Genomic DNA, 13747 nt, shown 5'->3' with positions numbered 1-13747 from the left:
TTTTATCTTTCCTTCATGGCTTCATCTGTTATCCCTATGGGGAAGTTTCTATGATGTTCCTTATTTACATATTTCCAATAACCTATGAAAATGTAGACCCTTTGACTCTTTGGGGTGCTTGGATGTCCCTTGTGGAGATTGACTTTACAAAGGAAATGTCTGAAAACAAAGTGCTTTTGTTTGCCATGAAAGATGGGGCCAGGATGATAACAAAAACTGTTCTGAAGCCAGAGAAGCTCATCCTTTTGATTTGTCCAGAGCATTCCAGAAAGTGAGCTCCGTATGTAGTTCATGTCAAATAAGTGTGAAGTTTGCTCAGGCTTAGCTCAGGAATTTTTTCTGCCTGGTGAGAATTCTGCATTGGGTCCATGGGTTATTTCCTTACTTTTCCTGCTGACAAAAATTCATGAACAGAAAAATCTCTCTTTAGAAAACTCTGTGTTTAAAAATAAACAAGCAAACAGCTCATTCAAATCTCATATATAATCAAATAGTTCACTGTACTATTTAAATACTCATCTGTTATTTGTAGCTACTGTAAATGTATTGCCATTGCTAAATGTATTGTCTGAGCGGTATGTGAAACCTTGTAATTCCATTAAAGGTGGCCTGCATCAGTATCCTGAACTTTTTGGTGGGGAGTCAAAATCCAAACCCAAATTTCACAATTAGGGCCTCCCAGGTATTTCTCTAATATGCCAAACTGGAATCCAAAACACAAACACCTCTGTAATTTGAGGGAGGTTTGAAATACGCTCTCCTACTGTGACCCAGATTTTGCAACTCAGTCCCACCTCTGAATTGTATATTTGAAAAGAGCAAAACTTGAACATGCAGGACCAAGTTTAGCTCTGATGCCACACTGCTGATTGTGTTAGTGGCACTCACAGGGTACGTCTATACTCCACCTGGGAACATGCTTCCCAGCGCAGGTAGACAGACATGCGCTAGCTCTGCTCGAGCTTGCATGCTTAATATAGTCGTGTAGCTGGAGGTAGCACAGGCAGCAATGCTAGCTAGCCACCTGAATACAGACCTGCCCAGACCCTCTGGATAAATAAGTAGGGAGCTAACCCCAACCGCTACCCATGTTACCATAGATACACTGTTATTTTTAGTGTGCTAGCTCAAGCAGAGCTAGCGCATCTGTCTGCCCGTGCTGGGAAGCACACTCCTGGCTGCAGTGTAGACGTACACATAGTGACAATGTGAAAACACCTGTCTGTGCGGTGACAATATGTGATTCTTCTTGCTCACGAGTGCTGATATCCAGATAAACACAGAATCTATCTTGTGAGATAAGAATTTAGATAGATAGATAGATAGATAGATAGATAGATATTATACACACACAAACATATAGGATGTACATTGAAGTAGACAACAGATGTAGAAAGGGTCATTTTACTGGCTGAGATCAAAATCCAGCAGCCAGCTTAGTGTAATGACTCGCAATGCTACAGAATGACTATGCAGGTCTGGAAACATGAACAGCTCACAATTCCAAGACAGCATAATGAACGATCTGACTGGAGAATGAAAACATTCAGCACAACTGTCTAATGCTAGTTAAGGGAAAGTGCAAATTACTCCTCACCTGCTGCTGCCTTTCAGTTACTGGCTCTGAACCATAAACAAAACCCAGGCAACTGAACATTGACCCCCTGTACTATAGCAAAGACCTAGAGAAACTAAAGTTACTTGCCAGCATCCAGAATTCTCTTTATATATTTTCTCCTTAGAAGTCCATGTGTGAAGCTCAGAACCATGGAAAGCAAATCATTCTAGGAAAGAGCCACTTCACGTATGCAGGTGGTCACTAACATGAGAAACACATGTAGGGCTTTTCTCTCTCTCAGAGAACTGAGGCTCTGAGGAGCAACAAAGCTAATTAGTTTCCCCCTTGCAATGTTGCTTCCATAGATCTAGATAAGTTCATGGAGGATAGGTCCATCAATGGCTATTAGCCAGGATGGCCAAGGATGGTGTTCCAAGCCTCTATTGCCAGAAGCTGGGAATGAGTGACAGAGAATGGATCACTTGATGATTACCTGTTCACTCCCTCCGGGGCACCTGGCATTGGCCACTGTTGGAAGACAGAATACTGGGCTAGATGGACCTCTGGTCTGACCCAGTATGGCCATTCTTTTGTTCTTATTTCTATCCTCAGAGATTAGCCAGCTGTAACAATATACCCTGGGAAGAAGAATACTTACAGATGAACCACATAGCAGCCCAACAAGGGGCATCTCCCAGACTTCCACAGTGGTTGTGGGTGACGATCCTATTTTTTGTAGATTCAAGAGTCCCAACAAGACTAATCCGCCCAACATATATCCAGGAGACTCTACCTGCTGGTGTGCTGAGACCACTACCTATCATGCTAACCAATACTGTCCAGTTGTTTCCTTATGGTACACCCTCAGTCTGTCTCTTGTCTGTATCCATCCATGGTCTATTGTCTTATATTTAAATTGTGAACTCTTCGGGGCAGGGACCATCTTTTTGTTCTGCATTTGTACAGCGACTAGCACAATGAGATCTTGGTTCATAACTAGGTCTTCTAGCAATTACAATAATGCAATAACATAATAATGATAATCATCTGCTTAATTAGACTCTTCAGTACAAGATTCAAAGACCTCCTTTGATCACCATCATGATAAGGACTTGATGCGTCTAGTCTTGATTGAGGAGCTCATCTGGGAAACTTACCATTTTCTGGTATGTGGAATTCCAAGGAGGCTTATGTCATGTATTGGAACTCTAAGCTAGATGCACAAACAAGGTAAAATTCACCCCCAAGATGCCTATTATATGTTTGCATATTAGCAAAGAGTTTGGGGCTGAGGTGCCATATTTTATCACAGAGTAATCAGACTGCAGGAATTTCTCTCTCTTTATACTGTTGGTGAGAGGCACTTATAAGGGAAGGCTGTCAGAGTGGGGCTTTGAGTCCTTGGGACATAAAGCCTAAAGAAGCTGAGCAGTTCCAACTCTCAAAGAACATAGCAAGCACCATTATGAGATCATTTTGATGTGCCCATATCTAGCTCTGCAAAGATACTTTAATGCAGAGAAAAGAAAAGTACTTTTCATGCTCAAGGACCCAAGTTCTCTCCCTTTTGGTGGCCTGGGGTCATTACTTCAGGATTTTTATTTTTTTTAAACCCATCCTCTGGACTGACTACCAAGGTTACTGTTGTTGGTCTCTTGCCAGCAAAAATTAAACTAGTTTTCAGCTGCCTGTTTTCCTCCAGGAGTTTCTGACCACTTCCCAGCGTCTTCTCTTCCACCTTTAAAGGACCTCTTCTCCTCTTCATACAAAGGGACATATGCACTGAAGATCCATTAACACTAATGAGAATTATGCACGATAAGATTCCAAGCACTTGGAAGGGAAAAGATAATATAGACTTTACCCATTCTAAGGCTGAAAGCCCAAATGCAGCTCTGAGAAAACATCTTCCACTTAACCCTGTAACATGCTGCTGCCATTTCAGTGGCCCAGCCCACACACATGTTGGATTCTTGATGTCTCCAACTCTGCCATCTGCCATTTTATTTGCTTCTTTCTTTCTTTCTTTCTTTCTTTTTAACCCTGTTGTTGATAGCACTAGTGTGGTGACTGCATAACTTGAATCAGCCTTGACTGAAAGTCTTACAAATTAACTGGGCACCTGGAGGGCACACTGAATAACATTATAACACTGCCACATAGGTCCTTGAATCAATTCCAAGAAGAAAATAACTGTCTGTTTAAAAAGAGAGAAAGGAAAAAACAACCCATAACTCATCCAGCCAGTAAAAGATACGGCTGTTGAAACTGGTGGGATGCAACAAAATGCTGAAAGCAAAAATCCCAGACCTCCTGCAGGAGATGTTTGCCCCTGCCTTTTACAGCAGCTCTCTCTGTCAAACCAAGTTCTTATATTGGTAGCCACAACTGCAGTGTCTGAATGCCTGGTGGTTCTATCGATGCTCCATCAATAACACTTGCTCAGTGAATAGCAAAAAAGCCACTTGCCTGAGCTAAGCAAGTTGTTCACTGATTGAAGCTAGTTTGCTCCATGCAGACACCACATCAGTTAAAGGGCAACATTTTAAACTATTCTTACACCTGGGCACAGGAATCTTAGTAACAAAAAGACTGCTTGTTACTGAATGATTTCTCATCCTTGCTGTTGCAGTACATGGAATCACAGAAAGAGATGACTGAAAGGAATCAAGTGCACCAAAGTCTGTTCACCTTGCACAAATGCAAAGGGTCATGTAGGCCACACCCGCCTGACACTAAGACACAGTCTATGGACCAGAGGAAGATGAAAAAACAAAGTGCTGTGAAGGAAAATTCCTTCCTGACTTATAACCTGGCAATTAGTTCAATCACGTGCATGTGAGCAAGGTTCACTGTGGTTAACTATCTAATTCCCAATAGACCCCAAGTTTCCATTGATATCCTAGTCATAGTCCACAGTTTTCCCGAATCCCAGTGGTTTGAGTTCTGGTAGATTAAGACAGAAGTGTTGTCCTGTTCACTGCACAAGTGCCAGCTCACAATCCTCAAAAACCAACACAGCTCAGGGGCAACTAATCCTAAAATGTTCTCTAAGTCAGCCAAAACCTTAGCATCCTGTGATTCCATTCTTCCACTAAAGTTGGATGAGGAGCAACATCACAGCAGAGTTTTGCATAAAGAGACCAAACATTTTTGCATGTGGTTGGAGAAGTGGCAAGGAGGGGGGTAAACCTTTTTTTCCCCAAAAGACAGACAGGTTGACAGAGACTGGCCCAGCTCTATTAGCTTTACCGGAACATATGCTGAAGAATGCTGCGTATATGCATATGTGTAAACAGAAATACATACACACACAATGCTGAACTTTGTGTCGGCGGCCCAACTGCGGTTGCCCATGTTCCCTAGGCAGTGATCAGTTATGAGGGAACAGGAAAAAGTTACAATGTAATGATTAACTAGCGCACTGGGCTATTATTCATGGCAGGTAGAACAGCAGCAGCCACCGCAGCAAAGCTGGTGGCCTCTCCCCATCAGGCAGTCCTGCCAATCTTGGCTGGATGCTTCGAACCAACCAAGGTAGGAAAAACAGCAAACTCCAGTGCCAGCAAAAGTAAGAAGCCGATTTCTCCATCTCACATATGAGGAACAAATCTGCAGGGATGACAACTTTCCCTTTAGATTGGCATACCTGATGTTTACAGGATGTGACAAATACCGATATCACTATTTACCAACTATACATAGCAACGTTATTGATACTACCTATCTAGAATTACCCCCTACACTGCTGCAAGTGAATGACTTTAACGGTAGCTGGCAAGTATCAATGTCAATAGGCGTGGCTATGGTGCCAGGGCTTGAACAGATGGTCAAAGTGTGTCTATTTAACTGAGGGGATAGTCTGTGGATGCCTCTAACCCTGATCAGCCAAAACCAAACATCACAGTCACTCTTCTTCACTTTGTTTTTTTACCTGCACCTCACAGCCAACTATGGAACAAAAGGAAGACAATCAAAGGAAGCCAAATCAGGGAATTCATAACCCTTAGTGCAACCTCTCCACCAAGAACTTTTTAAGAATTATAAAGCAGTACATCAAGGGGAATCCCACCACAAAAACAGCTGTACTTGTCCCAGGGTTATCTCAGAGCACAAACACCCAGCACTAATGTCTCATCTCCAGTGTTAGGAAGGTGGAGTCAATCTACCCTATTCTAGCTTTGTCAGTGATTTAACTTTCCGAAGCTATGCAGAGTTACATAGACAAACTTCTAAGTTACAGCTTTATTTTTTATTTTCCAACAGAAGCTTTGGCTGTTTATTTAACAAGACCTTGAAAGAAACTATTTACCAAAAAGCAAATTCTTCCTTCAACAAACTCTCTCCCTCTGAAAGGCTTTGCTCTGTGTGTGGATTATTCATTTACTTTAATGATTTTAAAGAGGCAGTGTTAGGATGGGGAGGAATGAAGAATCCACAAGACAGAAGTAGTTTCTAGAACTAGTTATTATAATAAAATGTTCTGTTGTATATGCTCTGTCTCAAATTTGCTCAAGGTAAAAATTAGTATTTTAGAAGCCATTTTTTCAAAAGGAGCATTGTTGGAGAATCTGGAACCTGCTATGCCCATGGTATCTCTTGAAGAGCACTATATGATGGGATTTGTCCTACATGGCCAGGTCATCTCATTCTGATCACAAACAGAGCAATAAATAATCCCTTTCTCTTGCCTTCAGAGAAGCCTAAAATGTTGCTCCTGCCCATGCCCCCTAAATACAGGAAATAAAAACCCACCCATAGGAGAATGGTAACAACAGCAGCAAATTGTCATCTTTCATTGTCATAGAGTAGGGGTCGGCAACCTTTCAGAAGTGGTGTGCCAAGTCTTCATTTATTCACTCTAATTTAAGGTTTCGTGTGCCAGTAATACATTTTAATGTTTTTAGAAGGTCTCTTTCTATAAGTCTATAATATATAACTAAACTATTGTTGTATGTAAAGTAAATAAGGTTTTTAAAATGTTTAAGAAGCTTCATTTAAAATGAAAATGCAGAGCCCCCAGGACTGGTGGCCAGGACCCGGGCAGTGTGAGTGCTATAGGTTGCCTACCCCTGCCATAGAGCTTAAGGCCACAAGGACCACCAGATCACCTAGTCTGTCTGATTTCCTGTATATCACAGGCTACCACCCCCACAGCAAGCCCAACAACCACAATTAGATCAAAGGATTACAGCCCTCAGGATATTAAGTTATTGTATGCCACAGGCAGAGAACAGGATGGACCCAGGTGCATCAATGGCCGAGGTGCATGCAATGGCAGGGAAATGATTACGTGAGATTCCATGTCTATTGTACATATGGATGTATTGAACACAGTGACCAAGTTACAGGAGAGAATTCAGAGGGCCACAATGAAATACACAACTGAGGCTGATAATCAGAATGGAAATAGAAGCCTTTTATAAAAATCATCTGAACAGTCAAATCTCTCTTTCTGTCTCTCTCACACATGCACACACACACAATGCTGTGCTTCCCCTCGCTAACTGTTGTCTTTGGCCCATCTAGCCAATTGGTTAATGGATGCACATGCCATAAGGTCATCCCTTAGGAGACATAAGAGTGTGGGAGGTTGGACATTGTTATCTGCAGACATTTGCAGAGGGAGGGAGCAGAAGGGAAGAGGTATTGAGCTTGGAGACTTGTGGAGTATTTTCTTACCTTGAAATGTTATCACATGTTTAAATTTGACACAGGACACCAGAGCAGAACACCCCAAAAGTTTGGATTCTAATTTGTACTTCACAGCCCCTCCCCGCCCCACACACACCTCTGTATATAAAGCCAAAACAAAACCCTGGCTCCAAACATCCCTAAACTTTGAAAATGTTCTGTTCTGGATCTCAAGTGAAAACTTGTCACCCAATCATAGGTAGTATTCATTAAGGGTTCTGTAATCAGTTGTGTAGCAAATTAAACCACGTTCCATATATCCCCAAAAAATAAAAATAGGGAAACAGGTGAATTAGGAGTTCACACCACCCACCCCTACAGCATACTGGGGTCTTAAAAATCAAGGGGGAAATTTATTAGATGTGTCTGGAAAACAAGAAATCATCTTCCCTGGGCAGCTTCAAATGCCAGAAATCTCCCAGTTTTCAACAAGTATTCCTGCTCTTTGATTATACTTCCATATAGATTTATAGCTCATCTGCACTGCAACCGTGCTCCTTGTAATTAGAGAGATAAAAGCGGGGAGAATTAAAGGGGTGGGAAAACAATTCTGCCCTATGTTGGCCACAGTTGGTGCCCAGATCTTTGGGCTGCTTGCTTTAAAATACAAGTTGTTGCTGAGGTTTGATTTAAGAATCCTGTCAGTTTTGACATTCAGGTGAAAGAACTGCTGCTGGCTCCTGAACAATCTGCATATCGTATTACTAAATAAAATGTCTGAGGTGTGCCCAAGTGTGAAGAAATTATAAGCGAGAGTTCATGCACTCCATACCACACTTATGCACACACTCCATACCCCCCCACACACACATCTGTTGGATCTCCTGTCTCTCTTCCACCTGCAATGTAATCTGCACTTTACTTCTCCGTAATAAATTATATGACCCATCCTTTTCTAGCTGGAAGGTTTAACAGTGCTTGTAAAGAGAAAAATGATAACAGTCCATTCTTCTTCATGCCTTACAGTTAAGGACCTACCAAAACTGTGGATTTTTGTGGATAAATAGAAATGCAAATTTTGCTTCTCTCAAACTGACAGATGATTGGGGAAGATCCCATAAACTTAACACATTTTAATAAATACTTTCCCACACTTTCAGCAAAAAAAGAAATTAAAAACTATGTCTCCAATCCTGCAAACACTCAGATGCTTGCTTAACTTTAAGCACTGTGATTAGTCTTATTGAGTTCAATAGGACAACTCACTGTGCCTAAAGAGAAGCACATGTGTAAGACTTTGCAACAAATTTTGTTAGCAACAATTAAATACAAAGGACTAGAATGAGTCTTGAGGCACAGTCTTGCATAAGTGGTGAGGAGCAGATGCAACCACCCCACGGGGAGCTCAGGAAAAGAATTGTCTTTCAAAGTGTAAATTCCTTGCCTTGTCCCTGGGAAAAGTAACTCACTACAGCAATTTAACAGATTATCAGCTTCTTCCATGGACCAGCCACCAAAGGTGGGAGAAGAAATATAGGGTCCCCCCATTTCCCATTCCCTTCCTGATCCTTTCTTGACAAAACACACCAACCACATAGACCTGGCTCTCCCTCTCTATACCCATCTGCAGCCAAGATGTACAAGAGTCAAGGTTAGGGTTGCCAACTTTCTAATTGCACAAAACCGAACACCCTTGTCCTGCCCCCTGCCCTGAGGCCCTGCCTCTGCTCCACCACTTCTCTGATGCCCCACCCCCCACTCACTCCAGCCCCCCTCCCTCCATCGCTCGCTCCCCCCCCACCCTCACTCACTTTCTTCACTGGACTGGGGCGGGGTAGGTGGGATGATGCGGGAGGAGGTGAGGGCTCCAGATGGGGGTGCAGGCTCCAGGGTGGGGCCAGAAATGAGTGGTTCAGGGTGCAGGAGGGGGCTCTGGGCTGGGGCAGGGGGTTGGGATGCAGGAGGAGGTGTGGGCTCCGGGAGCAGGCTCAGGGCTGGGGCAGAGGGTTGGAGTGCAGGAGGGGATGTGGGGTGCAGGCTCCAGGAGGGAGTTTGGGTGCAGGAGAGGGCTCAAGGCTGGGGCAGGGGGTTGGGGTGCAGGACGGGGTGTGGAGTGTGGGCTCCGGGAGGAAATTTGGGTGTGGGAGGGGGTTCTGACCCGGGGCAGGGGGTTCGGAATGTGGGCTCCAGCCGGGGCTTGCTTACCTCAGGCAGTTCCCAGTCAGTGGTGCAGTGGGGCTAAGGCAGGCTCCCTGCCTGTCTTGGCTCTGCACTGCTCCTGGAAACAGTGGCCATGTCCGGACCCTAGATGGAGGAGTGGCCAGGCAGCTCTGCACAGTGCATGCTGCCTGCCCCCACAGGCACCACCCTCGCAGCTCCCATTGGCTGCAGAGGCAGCACTCAGGGTGGGGGCAGGGCGTGGAGCTTCTCTGATCTCACCTGCACCTAGGGGCCGCAGGGACATGCCGGTCCCTCTTGGGAATGGTGCTGACCGGAGCTGCCAGGGCCCCTTTTTGACTGGGCATTCTGGTCAAAAATTGGATGCTTGGCAACCCTAGTTTGGGGGGGGAGGGGGAGGAAGTGGATCTTCCCCCTATTTATGATCCTATGCCACAATGCAGTACCAGGCCACAGTCTGGCCCTTACTTCTAAAACAGTGGAAATGTATGCTGGAAATGACTGATAATTTAAGAGAGAGAAGGTAGGTGAGGTAATATATTTTATTGGACCAACTTCTGTTGGTGGAAGTGACAAGCTTTCAAGCTTCACAGAGCATTTCTTCAGGTCTGGGAAAGGTAACCAGAGTGTCACAGCTAGCAATTATACTTTTTAATATGTTCCTGAATTATCTATGCATTATTCTCTTAAATTTGTTACTGAAAATTATTTGAATAATTTTTAGTCTGTATCTCATTGGTGAGCAGATCGTTACGAACACTTACATTCGAAAGACAAGATGTTTTTACTGGGCACATAAATCATATGTTTCTGTTTTCGGACAGGATGAGTAGCTCTCAGCATCTTGTTTCAAGTTCAAATACTTACGAATGATAATTCAAAAGTTGCTTTCTGTGAATATTCTCTAATATTTTCTTAAAATATGCTGTTTTCACAGACAGACCTGCTTGTAAATTTGTTCACTCAAATATTTGTTAAAAGGGACAGGAACACTGCAAAACTACATTGTGTTTATGAAGTTCACGTTTTAATACGTAGGAAGATTATCAATTTTTAATATTGCCAGTGCTTTGTTATACACAGTAGTAAAATGACTGAATATTTTAATTAGTTGTTTAGACCTTATTCACTCCTCAGTTAGGCAAAACTCTTACTGAAGGATTCTTGACTGAAAAAGGAGATGCAGCATTTGTCTCACTGAATTAATAAAACTTAAATATATACATATATATTATTATTGCACCATGATCAATCTTTAATACTTCTGAAAATCCCATTGAATTCCTAATATTTGTGAACTTGTATTGCGTAAATTATATACATTAATGTTTATGGTGGTTTCCAATTTATAATCTGTTCTTGCATAATTTCTGCCAAAATTTGCAGAAGTTTCCAAAAAGTTATTGTAATTTTTTTTATTCTCTTTCTCCTGCCCCAGCATCCCTCCTGTTCTTCAAAGTTCTCATTTTTGAGCTCTCTAAAAACATCAGCCTGAGTGTGCTAGGTAAATAGCATTTTCAAGTAGATACAATGTGTACCTTTAAATATCCAGAAAACGTTGCTTAATGTTACCTTTTCTCTTCCGACTCCAAAGGGTTAAGAGCAGCTCCTAACACTTCTCTTTTATGCTGCTGTAAAGAAAAGAAATGCTTATATTTAGGGATTTACTCAGACAACACCTTGAGTTTTCATAACGTGCAAATGACTCAGTGTTCAGTTGGAGAAGTAGGTGGCTCACTGTGTATATATCAACATATATCCATCTGTTGGAATAAGACAAAACAAAGTCCTACACATTCACATTCAGTATGCAGGTGAAGAACATGTAAATAAGAAGCACTAGTAACAAAAACATCACACCACACATGTACTTTATAGGGAAAAAGTTGCACATGAATACCATATTATGTAGGCATTCACAGAGACTCCAAGGCTACAAATCCCTTCACTTTTTTTTTTTTTTAAAGTGGGGTTTTATCATCATTAGGGACAAAACAAATGCTTGTCATAACCAAAATTATACCACTTACTCTTGCCTTTCAGAAGCATTTTTGGGAAAAGTTACAAGTAAATACTTTTAATAGTTCAGGAGTTAAAAACATGACACATTTTCAAAATTGAAGAACTGGAGTCTAATGTTTTATAATTATACATATATAATTTATAAAAGACTTTGTTTTAACCTTGAAACTTTAAGATATCTAGATAGCATCAAAGTTGTTAGTACTACTTATCATAATGGCCAAAATTTTCAAAACTGGGTGCCAAAAACTAGGGGTAGATTTTCAAAGGCACAAATGAGAATTACACACACAACTCACAATGACTTGCAATGGGAGTTAGGTCCCTAACTGCCCTTGAAAATTTCCCCCCAAGTTCCTAAATCAATATTGAGGCATCTAAATAAAAGTGGCCCAATTTTCAGATGTGCTCAGAACTCATCACTCCAAGCAAGGTAATAATTTTCCATTGCCCAAACACCTGAGACTCTTCAGAGGAGTCCAATGGGGCTGCTTAGCCTAGTATTACAGCCCTGCCATTTAGAAGTTACTACATTCAAGTTCTGAGAATTTTATTTGTCTTAAATTTTTATTAGTAATAATCCTCCCAAAATGTTATGTCAGCAAAAATTCACACAGCCCATGGAAAGAACCTTCAGTATGGTAGAGCTATAGCATTAGCACAAAGCTGAGTAACCCCATTATGATTCACCGAAGATTCTCATATCCTTTTTGGAGGGAAAAATCAGGGGGAAGGGTTGGCAAGTCCAACACATCCACCTTACTAACAACCTGATTACAGCACTAGAGTTTTTCATCATGGTAGGAAGGCATGGGAACACACAACTCGTTCCCAACTAGTATAAAACAGTTATATTCATGGCCAGCTTATAAACAACATTAACCATGCAACTGCACACACAAAATGTGTGAAAAGTCATATTGGACAGTCCAACTACAACCTTAACTCTGGCTGGATCCTAACTGCTCAAACTTTGCAAAGGTTTGGATCTAGATCTGGATCTCAACTTTTCTTCCCTGTTCCATCTGCAGCTGAAACTTCTTATAACTACAAAAGTGATGTGTTAGGTTTGTAGACAGGGTTAAGGCAGGTATTAGACTGTGCTGTATGAAATTTCTCATAAACAGATGGAGTATTACAGTCTTTACTTACACTACATCTTAACTGATCAATGCTTATATTTTATTAATGGTAAACATCCTTGCTATATAGTTTTTGTAATTGCTATTTTAATTGACAACCTAAGTTTACATTAACAAAACTTTATGTTTGTGATGAACACTGAGTATTTAAGATACTGAGACACAAAGTCCTACTGAAATTGCAAGGAGTTCAAAGTCACAAGCCATTGGCTAGATTTTCAGTGCCAGCCCTAACTTCTGCGATTTTTTTTTTTTAAGCACAATTAATTTTTCCCATATTCCTGTGCCCACAGTTAATTGCTGGTACAAATCTTGCCGTTTAGATACCTCAGTATCCAATAGCACCCACAAAATGTTAAATGGGGATGCAAAAAGGTGAGTGATACTTAGGGGATCAGGTCGAGTCTCCTTTCAAAATCAAGTCCCATATAGCAATCAAAAGTTAATTTTCAGTAGATTTTGCAATGCTGTCTCATGTTTGACTTACTTAGGGTTACCATTCGTCCGGATTCTCCCGGACATGTCCGGCTTTTTTGAGTTAAAAATAGCATCTGGGGGGAATTTGTAAATGTCCGGACTTCCCCCCCATACAGAGCATGCGCGGCTGACAGGGCAGCCGGCCGGATCCTGCCACTCGCATGGGGCTCTGGCTGCCAGAGCCCCTCCTCCGCTTCTCCCTCCTCTCCCCTGCAGCTTGAAATCACTCCCCTCCTCTCCCTCCCTCCCCCTCCCTGCACGCCGACCGTTTGCATCGGGCCTCCGGCAGTCTGGAGCTCCTCCCCCTGCTCACCCTCCCTTGCTGCCCAGCGCGTCACTCCGCAGCACTCTGAGCAGCACGGTAAGGGGGCCAGGGGGTCGAAGAAGGGGCAGGGAGGTTCTGGAGGGAGCAGTCAAGAGACAGGGAGCAGGGTTGGATGGGTCGGGAGTTCGGGGGGGCTGTCTGGAGGTGTGGATAAGGTTTTGGGCAGTCAGGGTACAGGTAGGGTCCTAGGGGGGCAGTTAGGGTGGGGGGGTCTCAGGAGGGGGCAGTTAGGGGACAAGGAACAGGGAGGCTTAGGTAGGGGATGGGGTTCTGGAGGGCAGTTAGGAGCAGGGGTCCCAGGAGGGGGAAGTCAGGGGACAAGGAACAGGGGGGGTTGGGGGTTCTGAGGGGGGAAGTCAGGGGGTGGGAAGTGGGAGGGAGTGGATGGGGCGGGGCTAGAACGGGGCTCCC

Source organism: Terrapene carolina, unplaced genomic scaffold (assembly GCF_002925995.2).
Source record: "Terrapene carolina triunguis isolate 2854851 unplaced genomic scaffold, T_m_triunguis-2.0 Scaffold242, whole genome shotgun sequence".
NCBI lineage: Eukaryota > Metazoa > Chordata > Testudines > Emydidae > Terrapene > Terrapene triunguis.
The sequence above is the reverse complement of the archived record's forward strand: the minus strand, read 5'-3'. Positions refer to the sequence as shown.